At 31.3% G+C, this 21,818-nt stretch overlaps 1 protein-coding gene across 4 annotated transcripts in view; it reads left to right on the top strand.

Annotated features, from left to right (window-relative positions):
- The window catches only part of LOC126734915 (uncharacterized), a 401,529-nt gene that overhangs the window by 262,287 nt on the left and 117,424 nt on the right, over positions 1-21,818 (top strand). The gene's annotated exons all lie outside the window — the stretch shown is intronic.

Below are 21,818 nucleotides of genomic sequence, written 5' to 3' on the forward strand. Positions count from 1 at the left end.
ATTTTTTTTTTATTAAATAGTGTTATTCTGCCGAAAACTACAATGTTATAATAGTTATCTCTAGTATGACGTTCATATTTGAAAATAGGTTTATTTTCAAATGCTTCTCTCATACGTCCATCAGCAGCTGCCCAAGATGTGATAGTCGATAGTGCCGGTCACCACCAACTAGTGTTCGCAGAATATCGCGTCGAACTGGTTTTACCTAAGTCACTAGGAAGAACATTGCATAACTTTAGTTTGCACCCATTTCATCTGCAACCAGTTTAAGCTATGCAGCTCACTGTGTGTGAAATTTTACAATTTGCACGTAATAATCGTTCGTAATTTGGTTAATAACATTTTGTTCAGCGAGGAGGCTGGGCACATTTACCCGAGACGGTGTCAATAATTTAAGGAATTCCTATTCTTGGCAATTGGTTTTTCGGATATTGTTTGGTGTGCTTTGTTCAAAGAGCATTTAGTCAGTCAGTTATGTATTTGACGGTCATTTGCAATTTACCTGCAATTTACCTTCAGCTCTTACAAGAAGAAATACCTGTATTGTTAGAGGATGTTCTAATTTAACGAAGACAATAAATATGGTAACAGGATGACATGATGATATTTGTGTATGCAGATAAATCACATACCAGTACTGCTTCGGAAAATTAATAATATCGCCAACGACCTAAGAAAAAAACACCGTGTTATTGGTAAGGATATCAGCCATATTATTAAAAGGGCTAAACTATGCTTACAATGTGAAGGAAGACACTTTGAACAATTATTGTAGACAGTTATTTTCACAGTAGTCATATATTTTTTTATTAAATAAGATAATTTTTCGGCATTATTGTAGTTTTCGGCACAATAACACTATTAAATTTAAAAATCATATTTTGGTAAGGCAACATTTGCAGACCCATTGGACGTGAATTAACTTAAGAAATACATAGTGAAATTCTATTCCTTATCTCGCAGGACACCCTGTATAATAAAAAGAATTTTATAAAAAAATATTCATACCCATTTAAGTTATGCTTTACAAAATAATGTATTTGTTAATAATTTAATGGTGGCAATTTTAAGATCTTAATAATATTTTCTGTACATAAATATAAATTCTTTTTTAATAGTGTTTTTTTAATAAGATATAATAGATATAAATGCACATAATCTTTTAATAGTTATATTGTAAGTTTTAAAACCAGAACATAAGAGTTTTTATTACCGTTAATAATTTGGCCAAAGAAAATCAATTTTTGTTTAGTCTGTAGCATTTCTTCTGAATCCTGTGTATTAGTCTTAAAAAAAAAATATCGTACAATCGTAACAATTTAGCTAATTAGACAGACTTCTTCAGAAATAGTTAAAAAATTGTAATAAATCAGCTTTTTGTGACAAATTCAATAACACGCCCATTACGATGTTCACACAATAAATCTTTTGTATTTTTTTCTATCAATAAAACTTTGTAAATTTAAATAAACTATATTTGTTTAATATAAAATTAAATTAAACTAAACTGCTTTTTATGTAAATTTCAGCTACGAAAAAAATAAATATAATGACTTAATCTACGTTAAATATTAATTACATAGAATATTGTAAAATACTTATCTACTTATGAAACTCTAGAGAAAAATAACTGTCTTTCAGGCAATTTATTCTCTACTTTTTTACTAAAAAATATGCACTTTGGTTAAAAGCTTCTAACAATTCGATCCACGTCGCTAAAAACTCACATTGTAGTTTAGTTCATAAAAATAAATAAAACAACGGAAAAAACAATAAATCTTTTACTTTTAAATTTAGTGTTGGTTAAAATAAACTATTAAAAAATCTAGTACTATAAGAAATTTCGTATAACCCAAGGCCCAATTTTTTTTTTGAATTTCTATTTGAGTTTTGGTTAACATGTTTGTTTTGGCTCAAAAAAATTACCCAATGAGGACGCTGGGCTTATATAATATATGTAATCCCATATTGAAAAATAAAAAAAAAAACAAATAAGTAAATACAAAAACTTTATAAGTTACAAGATAAAACTAATGTACTGATAAAAAAATCAGAAGTGTTTATGAAACATGAATTAAAAAACTAATTTTTTTTATGAAAATTATTAAAACAATAAGGTACACAAAGACTGACATTACATTTCGAACAAAATGTGCGGGGTTTACTTTGGCATGTGATAAATTGACATCTCCTTTGCTTTTCTCTCTTGGCTACCAAGTGATTCTTTCTCCATCATATTTTACATTTTCTGTAACATTACTCCGAGATGTAATTGACAAACTCAAGGGACGACCAAGGCTCTCTTCTTTCATGACCAATATTTAGGTATGAATATGCCACATCCATCCTGAAGTCCTTTATGGATTTTTTTTCTTTTCCGGTATGGATTATGTTATAGAGAATTGAGCTATTTATGATCGACATGTCTATCACTCGAGTAAAAAGGCACCCATATAATGGCCAAAATATAATTTTTTGCCCCGTACTGATATGTGATGTTTTTCAACCAACCAATCATGGTGGTCCACCCCTCCTATATGCTTATTGTAGTTGGCAATCAAAAGAGGTTGTGCAACTGGAACACGACCACCTTCTTTTTTGTTCCACCTTTGTACAATAGCGGTTGGTAAAAGTGTATCAAAGTTGGTTGCCACCGAAACGCACCTGCTATCATTTCATTTAACTACAAGAATTTTTTGGCTACTGTCAAAGTGCCAGTCATAGGCCCCTCTCGGTTCCTTCTCGAGTTCTTTGGATGACTTGGTGGGACACTTGGATGATCGATTTTCCCTTATGGTTCCTGTGGCTCGGAAGCCTTTTTCTTTTAGGCTACATAAGAGGTTGTATAATAATAATGTGATAATAATGTGTCTTTCTTCTTGGATTTTTTACTGTTTCCAGCATACTTGTTACGACTCTTGTCCCTAGAAGAGTCTTGGGCTCTGCTGTTGATTTATTATCCTTGCCACAGTACAAAGCAAAGTTGTAGCAATACCCATTATCACTACAAAGCGCCCATAATTTGTATCCAAACCGTATAGGCTTTTCTTTGATAAATTGCTTTAGGCCATGGTGTCCAAAATATTTTACAATCATCTCATCAATCGATAGAAATGAATGGAAGACTCTCCATTGCTGAAATTTAGTATTTATTGCCCCAAATAATGGCCCTATTTTGAATGACTTATCGTCTTTTGTTATCAATTGCAAGGGAATTGTTAGCAAAGTGAAGACAAGATTTTATTTCTTTGTAGGCATTTCTGGAAAACGCATTTTTCACTAAAGGAACACCCAAATCTCTTTCAGACCAATAGTCTCTTTCACTTGGTAAGGCAGAAAAAAATAAAAACTCGATAAAAATTTTGAGGACGTCCGAAGTTACAAAAAAATCATGTTTATTTTTCTGTTGGGCGTATCTCATGGTCTCTGTTTGAAGAAGATTATTAAGATCGTCATCAAAAAACTTCTCAAATATTTATAGTGGTGTTAATTCCTGTAATTCTTCTTTTATTTTGTGGAAAGCTTCGGCACAACCTTCTTCTTCAATATTTTCATACATGGGTTCTTCCTTAGTCCATTTTGGTGTCCAGGATTTAGTGCTGCATGCAACCTTTTTCCTTTTTATGAAATTTGACAGCGGTATGACCATCTTCCAATTCCCAATCATTTTGTTCTTCTACCTGTATCTCCACAACCCCTGGGACGTCCTGGACATCAACCGCTTCTAAGTCACCATCGTCGATATCGTCTACGTCCGTGAATTCATCCACCTCGGGGGGTAATAGCGCAATATCAGCATCTATTTGGTGAGAATAGAGATATTCCACCACATCGTCTAAGTTCTTAAAACTATGTCTATTCATTTTTTACCAGTCTAAAAATAATTTAAAAAAATATGTAATAACCCAGGGTCCTCATTTGAGGACACAGAGATTTAGGTTGGGTTTTCGGCTAAAAAAATTCAACTAGAAATATCATAATATTTTTACATTATTTCTATATCTCTTTGGTTGTAAAACACACTAAAGAAAGTATCTTACCCCTACTACTAAAGGAAATATGACATATGGGCCTATAGCAGGTCTTTCTAGTCAAAATCTTTAAGAAACAACGTGATTTTCGCCGGACAAGTAAACACAAACACTATAAAAACATTATAGTAAATACCACCTGCAGAATATTGCGTAGGCATTGCTCTAATGCGTTAGACAGCCGTCAGCAATCGCCAACCTACTCGGGCGCTCTCATCCCCACTAATTTCCAGCGTCATCAAATGATGACGCTGGGCGCTAATGGGTTAAGAGAGAATTTGTTATAAATAATCACAAAATCGTAAAACGCCTTAAATTATATAAAAAATATTTAATCAGAAAGCAATTACGATGCAATCGAAGGATTTTATTAAAATATAATCATATCTACTTAAGTTATGCTTTACAAAATAACATATATAAGTCAAGTATATAAGAATAATGAATAAGTAGTGATAATTTTATTGAGATTTTGTATCAGAAGACTGAATATAAAATCTAATGTTTAGCCTTGAAATATATAGATATTTACGAGATTATCAAATAAATAGTTGTAAAGTATCACAGCTTTAAAAATTATTTAAAATTTAAAATTTTGTGGATATTCTTGCTTAATATAAAGTTATCATTTTTGTAATGTATTTGGATAAGGAAAATAGAAACATTAATTTCAGATTAATTTGTATCAGTCTTTTACTTCTATAGAAAACGATATTGAACATGTAGAAAGATATTTAATGAAATTCTATGATATTAAATTGATTTTGACTTTATGGTTCTTAAGAATATATTATTGAAGAATCATAATAAATTAACTATTTATGAATTATCTTAAAATAGGTATCAGTAAAAATCGAAGAGCATGCTAAATTACTAACCCGATTTTTTTTTATTTTTTTACGTCTAATTATTAACATTAAATATAAAGAAGATATACAATCAATTTTTATTAAAATTATAAGTTAAATATAAAACTGCTGTAAGTCTGAGTAAAAAAACTTTTAAATTTTTTTATGTTAATAATAAAATATTAGTAAACTGTTTTTTATATAAAATTTAGATAGTAAAGAATTATTGTTGAATAATTGAATAACTTCGTAATATGTTTTTATATTAATTTTTGTTTCTATATTAATTAAATAGAATATTACAAAATACTTATAAAATGCTAAAACTCTAAAGAGAAATAACTACCTTTCAAGCACTTTATTTTATATTTTCACCACAAAAGATGCAATTTAGTTAAAAGCTATAGCAACTCGACCGATGTCTAAAAACTCACTTTATAATTTATTTCGTAAAAACAAATAAAACAGGGAACAGAATAACAAAAATCCTTTTATTTTGAATTCAGCGCTGGCTTAAATAAATTATTCAAAACCTGCTACTACAAGAAAATTTTTAATTAAAGGGCTCGTTTTCAAGAAATTACTGGTCATCATATTTAAGCTTACTGCAAATGTTGGAATTGGCTTTTTTGCATAACAAAGAAATGATAAAGTAACGCTATGGGTTGGAAGTAATAATTGTCAAAAAGAAATTTGGTTTAAGAGAAAATTCTTAGTAAATAAAAATAAAATAGTATAACATTTAACTTTCATTAATTTGTTTAAAAATTAGTTTTTAGACAGGATACTAGGTAATATGTAATCAAAAGAATTACATAAAAAAATAAGCATAACCATTTAATCATGCTTCAACTAACATATTAGTAAATACTGATTATGATAATAAAATGATGAATAGATAGTCGTTATTTTAAATATTTAAATAAAAACTTGGTAAGTTCGATATTCGTATATTGTTTCTAAGTTTTTCAATGAGCAAAGGTAAATATAAAATAATAAATTTTTAATAATTCTATCATTAAGGTAAAATGAAAATCCTACAGTCTCCCTCCACTTATTTATTAAACATGATTCAGTTTTTTAAAATTCCCGACATGTTTCGGAAGCTGCGATGTACATCATCAGGGGATACTAAAAGAAAATAGTTTTGAACAAAGAAAAAATTGACAAGCAGACACAGAAAAATACTTAAAATTAATATAAGACACACACACAAAAGTTTGAAATTGGTATTAGTTATACAACCCAGGGTTTGATTTCATGTCAAAAAACTGATATTTATTTACATTCTATTGTCGATGAGGAATAGTATGCTAAAGAACATAGTGAACTTAAACCTAGGTGACATCTATGTTGAGAAGTCCTGAAAGTACCATAGTACCTAATGATGTGATACTACATTTTTTTTGGTAAAAGGAAGATGGTGCGGTTACCATAGTAGTTACTATGTTGTGAAGGAAAGCAATGGATCAGAACCATATAAAAGAAATTGTAAAGCGCAAGAACGATGGATTAAAAGACTATGAAGAGTTAAAACACAGTGAGTTGAATAAAAAGTAATGCCTCTAAAAAGTAAATTAATTTTGTGTGGCGACCTTAATATTGACTACTCTAGTGTGTGTGTTGCTCAAGTCTCTTTAGTCTATTTTCGATTCAATAGGTTTTTTAATGCATGTAAATTCACCAACCACAATAACTAAAAATAGTTCCAGCACCATTGACTATATCGTCTCATCTTTTACTCTAAACTTCGTTGATTGTACTGTTGTCAATTCAGGTTTTTCTGACTATGAAGCTGTATTGACCAGATTTAATATTGACAGTTTAAGCAAAAATAATTTTCGTAAATTAGGCCGTATTTTTGGTAAAAAAAATTGTTTGAAGTTTAAGAATCTATGCCAAACAGCTGACTGGGGTCTTATCTCTGATGATATCGATGGTGAGTTTTCTAGATTTGTAAAGACCTTGTCAAGTATTGCGAATAAGACCTTTCCTTATAGGCCCATCAAAATTAAGCATCATAAACCCTGGTCCACTAAAGGCTTACGTGTGTTTGCAAGGAACATGCGCTCTTTATCATACCTAAAAAAATTTTCGGACAGCATATTTTTTCATAAATATATAAGGCTATACAGGAAATTACATCGAAAAGCAATAAAAGCCGCAAAAGATATTTATTATAATAACAGGCTGGCTAATTCAGGTAACGTTAATAAAGAAATATGGTCTATTGTTAACGAATTAAGAAATAAGCCTTCTTCGACTAGCACTATCCCCTCTTCACCTGAGAATCTTAACGATTACTTTCATCATCCATTTTCATATCTCTCTAATGAAAACTTACATAGTTTCTTTTTTACCCCTGTACTAATAACAGAGCTTCAAAGTACAATAAGTGAAATAAGAAACAAATTATTATCTGGTACAGTTGGTCTTACTCTAAACATGTTCTCAAATCTACCTAATAACACCTTAAACCATCTGAGAAACCTAATTAACAAATCATTTCAAAATGGGGTCGTTCCTAACTGCCTTAAGACTGCAATAATTATTCTCTTGCATAAAGGAGATAAAGAGCAAGCTTCAAATTATCGTCCAATCACTCTCTTTCCAACATTATCGAAGATCATAGAAAGATTGGATAAAAAAAGGCTATTATCATTCCTGTTTAAATATAAAATACTAACTCCCTATCAATTTGGCTTCTTGAGTAATAAATACACTAATGATGCTATGTTCTCCCTTCTTAACACTGTTTACTCCAGTATAAACAATCATCATTCAACAGCAACTATTTTCTGTGATTTCTCCAAGGCTTTTGATTGCGTACACCATACTATCTTGATCAACAAATTACAGCACTATGGGTTTAGAGGAATGTCTCTCGAATGGTTTAAGTCCTATATTAGCTACAGAAGTCAGCTTGTAAAGGTTGATACGACCATGTCTTCTAGCAGACCAATAGAATGTGGGGTACCTCAAGGTTCAGTTCTGGACCCAATTCTGATTCTGCTGTTTATTAATGATATGACCCATCTTAACATTAGCGGCTAAGTCTGTTTCTTTGCCAATGATACTAGCTTTACATGGAGCAAGCCGGATGTTGCGGCACTTCATGCAACTTTTGCTGAAGACCTTTTCAACATTAAATCGTGGTGCGATTCGAATCTTCTCTGCTTAAATATCTCAAAAACTAAAGTCTTATCTTATAAAGGTACTATCCAACCCTTTTGTACTTTTGCTCTTTGTACTTCAGCTCTTTGAAGTGGGAAGTACATATCGATGTTTTATCTAAAAAATTAAGTTCAGCTTGTTTTGCCATCATAAGATCAGTTTCCAGGGAATTAAATCTTTCGCCATCAAGAACAGTGTAATATGCCCTTTTTGAGTCCCTTCTTCGTTACGCCCTTCCATTCTGGCGCACATTGAATTGAATTGAACTGTCGAACAGTGGGCTGCCAAGGCAGTTGTGCATATAGGTCTCCTGATGGACCCGTCATGCCCCACCGGGGTTTACCAGAGCCCAACGTCCTTAGAGAAACCAATAAGGCTCTCTGGTCTAAAGGACTTAAAGTCACTCGGTACACTGAAAGTGTTACCCAAGTATTTGAACCTGGCGCGCGTGAGTGCTGGACACTCCCCGACTACATGGTCAACGGTTTCATCCTCCTCACAGCACCATCGACATTCCGGGTTGTCCGCAATACCGATAGTATGGAGATGGCTTCTTAAGTGCCAGTGACTGGTTAAAAGACCTGTCACTAGCCGAATTTCGCGTCTTTTTAGGCGTAGTAGATTTTTGGTGAGACAGGCAGAGGGCCCACCTATGTGCGCTTTGGCCTGTCTCATACCAGGGGACTCAGTCCATCTTCGGTGGGTCCACTTGTCCAGCAGACCCTTTATTGATGCGACCGCAACGCATTTGGCGATACCAACTATGGGTTCCGGCCCCATCGGCACATTCGCGGATCCCAGTCTGGCAAGAGAGTCCGCTTCCTTATTACCTGCATGGCCTGCGTGGCCAGGTATCCAGACGAGCTGGACCCTGCAGCCAGCCTGTACTAGTTTTTTCAGGACTTTTATGCACTCTAGTACAAGCTTGGAGCTTACCTTTGCGGCCGTGATAGCCTTAATGGCAGCTTTGCTGTCCGAGCAAAAGTCTGGCGCACATGTGCAACTCAGTTTGAGCGCATTTTTAAACTACAAAAGAGAGAGGTTCGCTATTTTCTAGGACTCGATAGTCGAGCTCACTGCCAAGAAATGTTTAAAAGATTTAAAATATTAACGCTTCCATCTTTATTCATTCTTGAATCTATTTGCTTGGTTCGCAAGCATATATCACAAATTTCTAATAGACTAAAAATAGAATAAAAAGCTCTATTCTTTACGGAGCTAAAAAAATGCACAATCATCTGCCTTTGGAAATTAAATCATTGACATCTTTTCCTCGATTTCGCAAAGCTTTGAAATCATATTTACTGGAGAGAGCTTTATATGCAGTCGATGATTTTTTATTTAATATTAATGTTTGACTATCATGCACGCACTGGCTAATTAATAACTTTTTTACGATGTAGATAGCAATATTTTGTATTGCTAAATTTCTATAAAAATTTTTATGACTTTTTAAATATTGTATTAATGTTTTTGACTGTTTTTGTTACTTTTTTTTACTTTTTTATTTTACTTTCTTGTTACTATTTTTATTTACTCTCCTGTTTTCTTACTTTTTACATTTAGTATAAGAAATTTGACCAGGTACATTTATGTCTTTTGTACCCAGTTTTGTATATATTTATTTAGTACTCGCATTGTTGCTTTTTATGTATAGCTTTGTCTACAAAATTTTTTTAAATTTTTTGACAATATGCATATTTGACTTGATTTGATTTTGATGCGATTTGAATAAGTTAGTACGAGAATTATAATCATTAACACAGTAATGGAGGTTTTTTTGTGTAACTTTATTGATTTCTAGTATTTAATTTTAAGTTTTCTTCGGTGTCTGTTTGATTTTTTGTATCTTTGTTAAAAACTACTTCTTTTTAGTATTTTCTGATGATGACACCACTGTGTCCGAAACATGTCGGGAATTTAAAAAAACTGAATTATGTTTAATAAATAAGTGGAGGGAGTCAGCAGGATTTTCATTTTACCTTAATCTACAACTCCAATTTTGAATTACGCTAAAGCACTGGCAAACTATTTTTTTATGTAAAGTTTAACTAATAAAAAATAAACCCAATAACTTGATATTATGTTTTATATCAATTTTTAAAGAATACGTGTCTGATTGTTAAAGTATAAAGAAAAATAACTGCCTTTCAAGTACTTTATTTTATATGTTTTTTTACTTTTTCAGCACAAACCACGCAATTTAGTTAAAAGCTTCTAGCAATCTGACCCACGTCGTTAATAACTCACTTTATAATTTATTTCGTAAAAACAAATAAAACAAAAAAAAAACAAAACCATTTTACTTTTGAATTCAGTTCTGGCTTAAATAAATTATTTGAAACGTGCTCCAACAAAACAATTTTTAATTAAAAAGGCTCGTTTTTGAGAAATTGCCAATCATCCAAATTATTATATTTAAGAATATTGCTAATCTTGAAATTTGTTTGTTTACATAACAAACAAAAGATTAATTAAAGCCGTCGGTTGGAAATAATAAAGGGGGAATCAAAAGGGAATTTTTGATATATAAAAATAAAATAGTAAAAGGCCTTTATTAAATTGTATTTTTAACTGGACGGAAATTATCATGCAATCAAAAGAATAAATCTAATTTTTAATTTTTTTTCCTATTAGTAAATTGTTTTCAGTACGAAGCTTAAAAAACCACATTTTGTATAAATTTTATATAATACCACAGTAACATTTATTTAATTCTAAAAATACAAAGAAAATTAACCGTGTCTCAAGCACTTTAATTCTTACTTCTTTTTTCTACATTCTTTTGCCACGAAACCAGCAATTTAGTTAAAGGCTTAACTCACTTTATAATTAATTTTGTAAAAATAAGTACAACGGAAAAAAATTTTACTTTTGAATTCAATGGTAGCAACTAGCTTAAATAAGCTATTCCAAACCTGCTACTACAAAGAAATGTTTAACTTAAAAATCTTAGTTTTAAGAAATTTCTATTCATCAGAATCATCATATTTAGCCTTGTTGAAATTGGCGTTTTTCATAGCAAAGGAAAGTAAAAACTGTCAGCTTGAAATAATAAAAGTCAAAACGACATTTATCTTAAAAAGAAACGTCTAATAATAAAAATTATTTTTCATTTCTACATCATTATTAGTTAAAGTTTAGTTGAAAAGATATAACTGTAAAAATATATATAAGAGCTTCCATATTTAACTTTCCAATTGATCTGAAAGATTTTCGTACCTTGACCATCTAGATTACTTTACTTTAGAATTTGCAATTTAAGAAGAAAAAACATCTATTTTTAATTTAATAATCTTATACGACTTATTGGCATTTATAAAACATTACTAAGTTATATATTTAAATGTCAATTTAGTGTATTTATATTTATTTAGCTTTTTGCCAGAACTCCACATTAACTATAAAATAATGATAATAAAAAGAATTTAATAAAAAGATAATCGAGTCTATTTAGGTTATGATTTACAAATTGGCACGTTGAGTTGTTCTTTTTGCATTTGTACGTTAATTATTTTTTGTAGGTTGGCCAAAGACAAAAAAGATTTTAGTGCCTAAACCAGATGAAGTTTTGGAGCGTAAAATTAAAAAAGAGAAAGAAAAGCCCGAAAAGAAATCACACAAAGAAGATAAAAGTGTAAAAAGCGATAAAGGATCTAAGAAAACCAAGAAAAAATCTTAATAAATATTTATTGAAAAGTTGACATTGGTTATAATTTATTATATCTACAGATAGATATTCATGTTTTATTAATGAGGTTATTTACTGAGCAAGGGATTTATTGGACATCAACATCTGCATTCGACATAGTAAAGGTCAAAGAAGCTTTATTATAAAAAATTATGAAACTACTTAAATATACAGAATATCCCACGATGAACTGCAGTGACCGATTTTTCAAAAAGTATATCGTATATAATAAAAATATATAAAGTAAGTTAATTAAGAATAAAAATATTTGTGTGTTTTCATTTCTATATAAAACTAGAAACGTCTTTGTTTCTTTAAGTGGAAACTTTAAGTTTCTTAAGTGTGTTGCATTATTACTTATTTGAATTATTTTGGATTTTATGCAAAAAATGGATGGATACACAATATAAACTTATTTAAAACGAAAGCTTTTAAAATGAATTAGAGGCTGTCTGTATAAGAGTAAACGTTTTTAGTAGACTGTCATTTTTTTTTAAACTAAATAAATATAAAATGATCACAGTTAAACATTAAAAGTTACTTTAACAAAAAACTAAAAACGTAATTTGTTTACATTAAAATCCTTTTTTTTATTACAAAAATATCATTTCATTCTCCTATTTAATTCTATAAATACAATGAGATAAAAAAACGCTTCCCGCTAAGATAATTGCTTTTTAGGTTTTTTTGTCAAAGTCACTTTTGAGCCTAATTTTTGGCCAAAAGTATTCAAATATTAATACAGTTCTCTTTTTTCTAGAAATTCAACTTAAATTGCATCACAGCCATTTAAGTTATGCATCCAATAGGTCAACAACTATTCTTGATTATTTTTAGTTATCCTTTTTTAGGGTTCTTTAGGAAACACTATCAATTATGTACGTCAGTTACTTGACTTTTTTGATAAAAACAAAATATGTGAACCGAGTTCAACCAAAGTACAGGCCTAAACCCACACATAAGTTAACTTAAAACAGGCAAAACATTTAGCCAATAGCTGAATTATGTACTATTTCCGAACGAGAACAGCAAACAATATCATGTATATTCGTATTTACTATGTTCATGTTTAACGTCGAGGCCTTGACTAGACTAGACTATTAATAAAGCCTGGGGGTCTGTTTACGTATTGCCACAATGTCGCATTGTGATAAACTGCACACAAAATGCCAGATATACGACTATGCGGTCATAGTAAAGTTTTTGTTTGTGTTTGGAGAGAACAGAGAAGTGGGTTTCAGTTAAACTTTCGCGAGGATATGCTTGAAACAAGAGACTTTTTGATGTGTCAGCACGTTTGGCGGCAAAGGAGTTTAGGGAGAAAGGGCTGAGGTACTTTTATCTTTAAGATGTGCAATAGGAAATCATAGAAAATCATACGGTAAAAGGATTAATTAGTAATTAACGCCCTTTATAAAAATCAATAAATTTACTAGCCAAACGACCTTATTCGAAAAATGTTATATCAATTTTTGATGCTGTTATGTAGCAAAAAAGATTAAGAAGATTGTCTTCTTTGGGTCAAGGCAATTAGAAACCAAACAATAAGATATAATTATATATATAAAGGATTATCTCTGGTTTTTGTAAATATGAGAAGAGAGGGAGAGAAACTTATGCCTTGTATTTACGTGTATTATGCCTAAATAGGGAAAGTCTTAATTTGTAAGTGTATATACTTGACACTGGTGGGAGAGTTATTTAACTCAGTGTTGCTAATGTGTGTTTTATCCAAATATAAAAAATTTAAAAAAATCAGTTTGTATGAAAAGCTACAGAAGTTAGTGACAGAAAAAATTTAATAAGCAATTTGCTTAATACAACTTAGAATACAACTAATTATGAACATCTTGTTGATAGCGGCCTTGCTTTAGACACATTTTAAACGTGTTAGCAAGTTTATGCCTTGAATGGACAACTTGGAAAATTAGAAATCGGATGCTTAACAGAAATCAAGAGCTCGTAACTGCGATTAAAAAGCTGGAATACTTTAGCATCTTGAATCGAAAAAATAAATTAGAAAATTAAATCCACTGCTCAGACTAGTTTAAACCTTAACAAAATTAATAATCACGAATCTAATGTAGTAGATATTTCCTTGATTTAATCAGGCAATTTTCAAGTAACCATTGGTGGATTAACAAATTGCTTGGCTAACACTGAACCGCCTTAACCTTACCATACCAACCATTAACCTTGCCGGCCAATCATAGAGCTTCATCAGCTAATTACAAGATAGTTCAGGCATAGTTACAGAAGCAAAAGTTCCTGACAAAGATACTCGTGGATCGTCAGAACTCCATGTAATCCTTATTTACTATGGATAATGAGCTCGTCAAAGGAGCTAAAATGTCTAAGAATAGGATATTGAAAAACAATTAAAATAGATTATTAGACGTTTTAGCGGAAGAACCACAACAACACACCTCACGTTTCTCATGCGATAAAGTAGGCAATAAATTCCACGTCCAGCTGACCGGGTTAACGGGTTTGTTAAAATGAATTTAATGATTAGGAGTTAAGGGCCTCATACCCACTTATAAAAAAAAGATTTAGCATAAAGTTCAAGAGCATTTCATAAACTTGGTTTGCGATGATAAAGTCGCTACATTGACCGGTAAGGTGACAGTAATTTGATAGATGCTATTTGAGGCAACAAGAGAACATTAGTTTTAACTTAGCCAAGAATTACCTATAGATATAGGTGGTCAATAAAGGTCCAATAAACAAATTTTGTTAAATTTACTATCTTGCCTTTTGATACAGATCAACTTTTGATCAGATTCTTTACAGAGGCTTTATAACTTAATCTCGGTAACTATTTACATAAGAATGCACATGCGTTACGATTGGTGTAGAAAATCCATAATCGTTTGCTGCAATGAATGCAGGTGACATGAATGGTGACGAATCTTTCTTACAGGCTTCAGATCCTGTTGAGGAATAAATCGTCCGAATTTAAATGTACCTGTAAGAACTCCTAACCTGTGGTTTGAAACCATTAACACCATTAACCTTCTTGGGCCATAAGTATGTCAAGCTGGTCTATCTGGGAGAAGGCACCGTAATTATTGAAGGCCTTATATTCAAAGATAATACAAGATTTGATACTATGCTTAAACAGATTCAACGTTATGCTGAAATAATCTAGCTTAGAAAAAAGCATGACTTGGAAGAATTATTGGATATATTGATGAGCTCCTGAAGTTGTTCTGAGAGGTTGCAACCTAAATAAAAATTATGGAGAAACTCTCAGAAGAAGCTGATTAGAATTATGTGTAACTTAAGAAGCAGAAGGTTTTGAATCGTGACGTTTCTCCTTAAAAGGCGACGTATCATAAGCGATGTAGTTTGTTCAATTATTAGCGTAGAAGATTTCTTTCATTTAAACCTTAAAAATAAAATAATTAAACTCAAGTTTTCACAGTTATCATAGCTCATATTTATATATTATAAATCACATATATTATAAATATTGGAATCGGGCAACATGGCAATATTTTTTTGAATCCATGATGCGTAAATGGGTGTAGTTTTAAATTTTATTAACATATCTACAATTGAAAGTAGAATAGAAGAAAGTAGAAAGTAGAAAGTAGAAAGTATATCTACAATACAAAGTGGGATGAGCTATACAAAATGTGCGTTGCCAGATTCCTTGTTAATCAATTTTAAAATTTAAATTAGGCTTGTTCTAGCAGAAGTTTGACCAATACCCAAACGGTCCGGAATCTGCGCAGACGAAAGTACGCGTTCTAGCAAAACTAATCCGGGATTGTGACTGCCTGTCAGCTGTTCTAGCAACAACCAAGTTCAGTTTGGAAATTGGTTTCAAACCACTGAAAGTAGTTCGTTGAATTTCCTAGGGATTTCGGTTTGGGACATGCGCAAGGTATATGTCAAGACTCTGTTCTCTTTTTTTGTTTGTCATTTAAATAATCAATAAGAAATGTATATCCGATTTGGAGTTTGATCACGTTTCATTATGGAATATTTGAAATTTGATTTTTGCTGCTTTCAAAGTATTATGGCTGGTTTTAGAGTTAATTTACTACTGTATTTATTCAATATCTAAAGGTAGGTATATAAAAGGTTTAATAAAATTCTATGTAATTTTACATTATATATTGGGTATATAAATATATCCTAATTTTTATTATTAAGGGTTTTAAGAGAATCCAGAATGTCATCAGACTCTTCAAGTTCTGATTCAAATCATGGATTTAATTTAATGGATGTATCGAGTGATGATGAACTAGTAGATATTCTGTTCCAAGGCCACAGGAGACCAAAAAACGAAGGCTACCTCGAAGTTACTGTACCACTGTATAATAACCAGGAATTTGTTGAGCATTTTCGAGTTAACAGACAAGTGGCTCAGATATTGGCCATAGATTTGAAGAAAGTGAGTTTTTTAAGTCACAATCTGGTGGAAATGGCAAGCCTATAAACTAACATATTTTTTTTTGTGGTTTTCTGGTCATGAAGCTTCTTCAGTTAGAGATGTTGGAGATAGATTTGACATTACAATTAGCTGTATTTTTTATGTTTTTAAAAGGATGATAAATTTCCTAAGTAGAATGCCACCAAATGGCCATCTGATCTTAAAAAGACAACTATTGAACAACATTTCAGAGAAAATGGATTACCAGAGGCCATTGGGACTTATGGTTTGGGATTTATGGTACTCATATAATAATAATAATAATAATAATAATAATAATAATAATAATAATAATAATAACAATAATAAACCATTTTATTGTTCCAATTAATTATAACAATTTTGCAAATATAAAACAAATATATAAATGAATCAAATGGCCTTTATAGTCAGCTTCTCTCCAAAAGGAGAGGCTGTTAAAGCCATAGAAAAATTCTAAGCCGTACTTACATTTAGTTACCTAGCCTAAGCCTAATAAAACCCAATACAGTAATGAAAAGCTAGATGACTCGGTCGATTATATTAAGCGGTACAGAGATAGTACATGGTAAAACTATTAAGCTCTGGTCAGAAAAAAAATTAAAAAAAATTTTTATGTATATAATATTTTATTTTCTCTGAAATGCATATACACGCCCATAAAAACTTATTCACTGAGAAGCTGCTGTCTGATCCTTCTTTTGAAACAGGATAAAGATGTGTTAAAATGAGTAACTTGAAATTTATTTACGGTTGACGCTATGTTATAAGAGAGTCCTCTTTTAAAAAGTTCCTTATTGTGCTTGGGGATCGTAAGGATGTGCTTTCTACGTATATTTATATTATGAACATCAGTTCTGTAAACAATTTTCCTACTGAGAAAGATAGGACACTAAAATTTAATGATGTTATAAAACAGACAAGCCGAGTGTAGTACACGCCTATTGAACATTGACAACCAGCTAAGTTCTTTAAGCTTATGTGATACGTGTTTTCCACGTCTTATACCACATATAAAACGTATGCATGAGTTCACCTTTTGCACTCTTCGGGCCTGTGTTGTATCCAGAAAAGGACTATAAACACTATCCGCGAGGTTAAAGTGGGATAGTACGAGTGCGTCACATAATTCAATTTTGGTTTTCATTTCTAAGTAATGCCTATGAGCAAAAAGAGATTTAAGGGCGCAGTAGGATATTTGTGTTCGGTAAATTTAAGTTTAGTGTCACAAATTAAACCCAGGTTTTTAGTGGAATTTTTAAAAGAAATATTAGCGTTTTCGATACTTAGATCCAACTGACTCAAGATATTTTCACGTAGTTTATCATTACAAAATAATAAAGCCACCGATTTCAAGGGGTTCAACCTCAGCATGTGACCCGCGGACACCTCACAAAGCGCCCGAAGATCCATATTTATTCTAAGGTTAGCCTCTGTCGCATTTTCTGGCTTAAAAGAGTATAAAATTTGAGTGTCGTCGACATATATGTAAATGATAATCACAATGGCGAATAGAATTAATAAAATTAGACCTGTAAATTGTAAAAAGAAGGGGGCCCAAGACACTTCCCTGTAGGACACCTAAGTGTAAAGTCATTACCTCTGAGTACTTCCCATCAACTAATACGCTCTGTGTCTTATTACTTAGAAAAGATTGAATCATAGATTAAGATTAAGGGCATTAAACCGAAAACCAATATAAACCAAAATACTCAACAAAACATCATGCTTTAACAAGTCAAAAGCTCGTGAATAGTCTAAAAGTACCAGAACGCTCCCTTTGCTGTTATCCAATTCATCATTAATACGGTCTGTAATCTCAGCCAACGCAGTTGTACAACTATGTCCACAATAGCAATGGCCGACTTTCAAGCACTCAAAAATATTGATAATCGTAAACAATAATTAATTAAATGTTTAATATAAGGAATGATAAAGGGGTAGCACAATATTAAAATAGTACTGTTAATATCATCGCTTCCAGAAGCCTTACATTTCATCCCAAGCACAATATTGGAAATTGTATCCTCTGTTACCTCAGTGAAACAGAATTCCTGATTGACTTTTTTATTATTCTTGTAAAACTCTAAAAGGTCTTTGTTAGGAGAAGAGTTTGAATTTGTTGTGCTAACAAAATGTGAATTGATCTCGTTAGGTTTTTTTAAATGAGTCGGAAGTGAATTTATTTTTCTATTCACGCCATTATTTTTTTTTAATATTCAGCCCACTTTTGTCTAGAGTTACAACTTTGAAATTTTATATTTAGGTATGCTTTTTTTTCTGCGCGATATGCTGTTGTCGAAAAGGCGAAATCGATTTAGTGCATAATTTCTTAGTCTTTTTAATAATTTAGGATTATCAGTAAACCACGGACAGTACGGTTTAGAACCAACTTGTTTTATTATTTTAAGAGGTGTATGTTTATTATTTAAGGTAATTAATTTAGTGGAAATAAATATAAAGATTGATAAGCCTAAGAATGATCCAGACTCATATTTAATTACAAAGAATTTTTACTCCATCCAGGTCAGTTAAATAAGAAATACCTATTTATAGTTTTTACCGAGATTTACCACTTAAACCTCTAGCATTTTTTGAATAATATAATTTTGGAATATTAAGTCTGAAGATTCTATTTTTGACCTAAACAATTATTTTGTTCACTCAGCCTTTTAAAATTATTTTCAGATGCAAGTGGTTTGTGATCATGATTTATTGATAAGGGATATTTTTGTTGGATATCCTGGTTCTGTTCATCATAGCAGAGTTTTTAAACATTCTCCTCTATGTGCGGAATTGGTAGAGAGGTGTCAAGATTTTTATTTACTGGAAGACAGTGGCTATCCCTGTTTAAGAAATCTTTTACCTCCATATAAAGATAGAGAAAACTTTACAGCCATAGAGAGAAACGTTAATTTAAAGCTATTAACAAATCGATATATCATTGAGAATTGTTTAGGCTTTCTGAAGCAAAAATGGCGACAACTGTACCATATCAAATTAAGCAAAATTGATAATATAGTGAACTTTATTCGGGCCTGCTGTGTACTACACTATTTATCTCTAATGGGAAAAAAATTCATTGCCGAAGCTGAAATAAACATAGAACTACCTTTACCTCCCAACGATGCCGGACAAGATGACGATAATCAAGATACTAATGATTAATTAATGATAATAGGGATGCTGCTGACCACAGAAATTTTGTTGCTAGACAAGTTTTAAGGCAGCCTTGGCATTAAAAGAATGTGGGTGGTGAATGAGCAAACTTGGCATAGGTACCCCATGAAAATTATTTGTGTCAGCTTTATTATATAATGAAGATAATTTATTTACTGAAGGTCGCAAACTTCCTGGCTGTGGGTTTATAAAAGAAAATTATTGGAACTGTTGTATAGGAATTGGTGTTTGAGTATTTTCATGGTTAGAAACTGTTGTTGATGGTGAAATAAGAAATTTTTGGACGCCTACAAATAAAAATATTGGCTATTTAGAGAAAGTTCCTACAGCATAGTAGTAAAATTACCATTAACTTCAATGGTATGCATTTAAAAAAATAATATTTAATTCACTTATAATAAAATAATTACTTTTATTGAAAAATATTTAGATGGTTAAAATAAATAAAACAACACAAAACCTACCGATATACATCAAACTAGTTTCAAACCATCCCAAATTTCCGGCTAGAACATACCTATTGTATCATAGCTTTAAGCTGAAAGAAAAAACTAAGAAATCTTGTGCAAACAAACAAAAAATATTGTATGAGTTATGGTAAAAAAATATATATTTTTTTATTTTCCTATTTTTTAAATGTTATTTAAATAAAAGAATGATAAAAAATATTAAACCTCAGTCGGAATACTTTGAATATAAATCGTGACAATTCAGCGAAAAACTTTGAATATGTTTCAATATTCAGACGGAATTTTCCTGCCGCAAAAACTCCAATTTATTTGTCGTCAAAGCTGTTTATTTTTGTCATTATTCGTCGCACACCGTAATAGAAGATTTCCCAACCTCCCACATTTTCTGTCAATGGATTTTGCGATAAAGGGCAAAGGTTTTATGTATATTTGTATTTTCTTGCAATTTCGTATAGATTCTTTTTTATGTGCGTGGGTCGTTTCCTTGTGGTTTTATAACACATAACGAAAAAAATCAATTTTTTGTAGAACATATCGAAAACAAACCAATTTTTACCATACAAAAGCAAAAACTCAATATTAACCCAATTTTTAACGACGACAGTGTAGATATTACGATGCCCTCCATCAAAATTGAAATTGTAATTAATTTCGATGTACGTGTAACAATGTAACAATCAAAATTTCGCCGTAATATGATCGTAGGAACTGATGGGTTCAACTGAAATTACAGCGAGGCCAACATCATTTTGAATGTGTTTTGCAAACACGTACCCATTTAAACGAGGCTCGCTTCAATCTCGGAACAAATGAAAACAACCGTCATTAGTAAATTAAATGTTTGTAAGGGATTTGCGGAGTTTTTTTTTTAAACGGAAATGCTCCTAAAAGCTTGGAGCCGGAATGAGCTTCAAAAAGAATTGGTCCAATTATGATATTTAAAATGGAAGTTGACAAAAATAGGAGATTAAGAAAAAGGGGATTAGAGTGGAGGACAAGCTAATTAAAATTTAAAAAAAATTGTTTCAAAAGGAAAAATACATAAAACGAAACATTTTTTATAAAAACAAAAACCAATAGCTCCGCAGCATTCGCTAATTTAAGTTGAAGGATAAATGAGACATAAATCTTAAATTTTAATCTTAATCTTTAAAAATTTAAATGACCCCACAATAATCTATTGTAATAAAAAATATTGATAATAATCTACATATTTGTATTTTTTTTCTTTTCCTTTGTTTATCTTCTTACAGATAAACCAAATTGCCTTGAGTATCTCTGAGATGCGCAGATGAAAAAGTAACAGAGGCACTGTGAGAAGTTTTATAATAATTTTAAGTGGCTGTAATGTACGGGAACTCTGTCGTGCTGAAAAATGATGTTCGTTCTTGAATTCAAAGGAATATCCTCTATTGGCGCATTGTTCTGTAGAAAATTTAAATACCCGACTCCTGTAAGACGCTGTGATAATAGAACGGGTCCAAGCAACATTTTGTCAATAAATCAGCATTACACATTTATGGAGAATCGATGTTGGAAAATCGATTCAGCAGTAGATATATATCAAACCACCGATGCCAGTTTTTTTTATCAGTTTCTAATTCATCAGTGAATAGTATTGATGTAATCGATTGACGGTGAGCAAACCCAATGACAAAATTCCAGTCTACTAGTGAGATCATTGATTTCTAGGTGTTGTATCCGTTGTGCATGAAATGGATGCAAACCTTGCTCATATAATGTTTGCCATACCTTAACGAGAGAAATACCGATGCATTCATTCACGCGACATTCTTAACATTTTGACAGTTTGCGATGACCACACTGTAAATGCTTACTGATTAATGCAATTGTCACCTGTGACGACATTTGTCATTCACCGCCTATTGAATCACATGTGATCAACTTCTTTCTGCTACACTAAAACAACTTCAAATAGTATCTTAATAACTATTGAGATTAGGATACATCTTTATATAAAATTTGTTATTCAGAATTATG

The sequence above is a fragment of the Anthonomus grandis genome, chromosome 4 (genome assembly GCF_022605725.1).
Source record: "Anthonomus grandis grandis chromosome 4, icAntGran1.3, whole genome shotgun sequence".
In the NCBI taxonomy this organism is placed as follows: domain Eukaryota; kingdom Metazoa; phylum Arthropoda; class Insecta; order Coleoptera; family Curculionidae; genus Anthonomus; species Anthonomus grandis.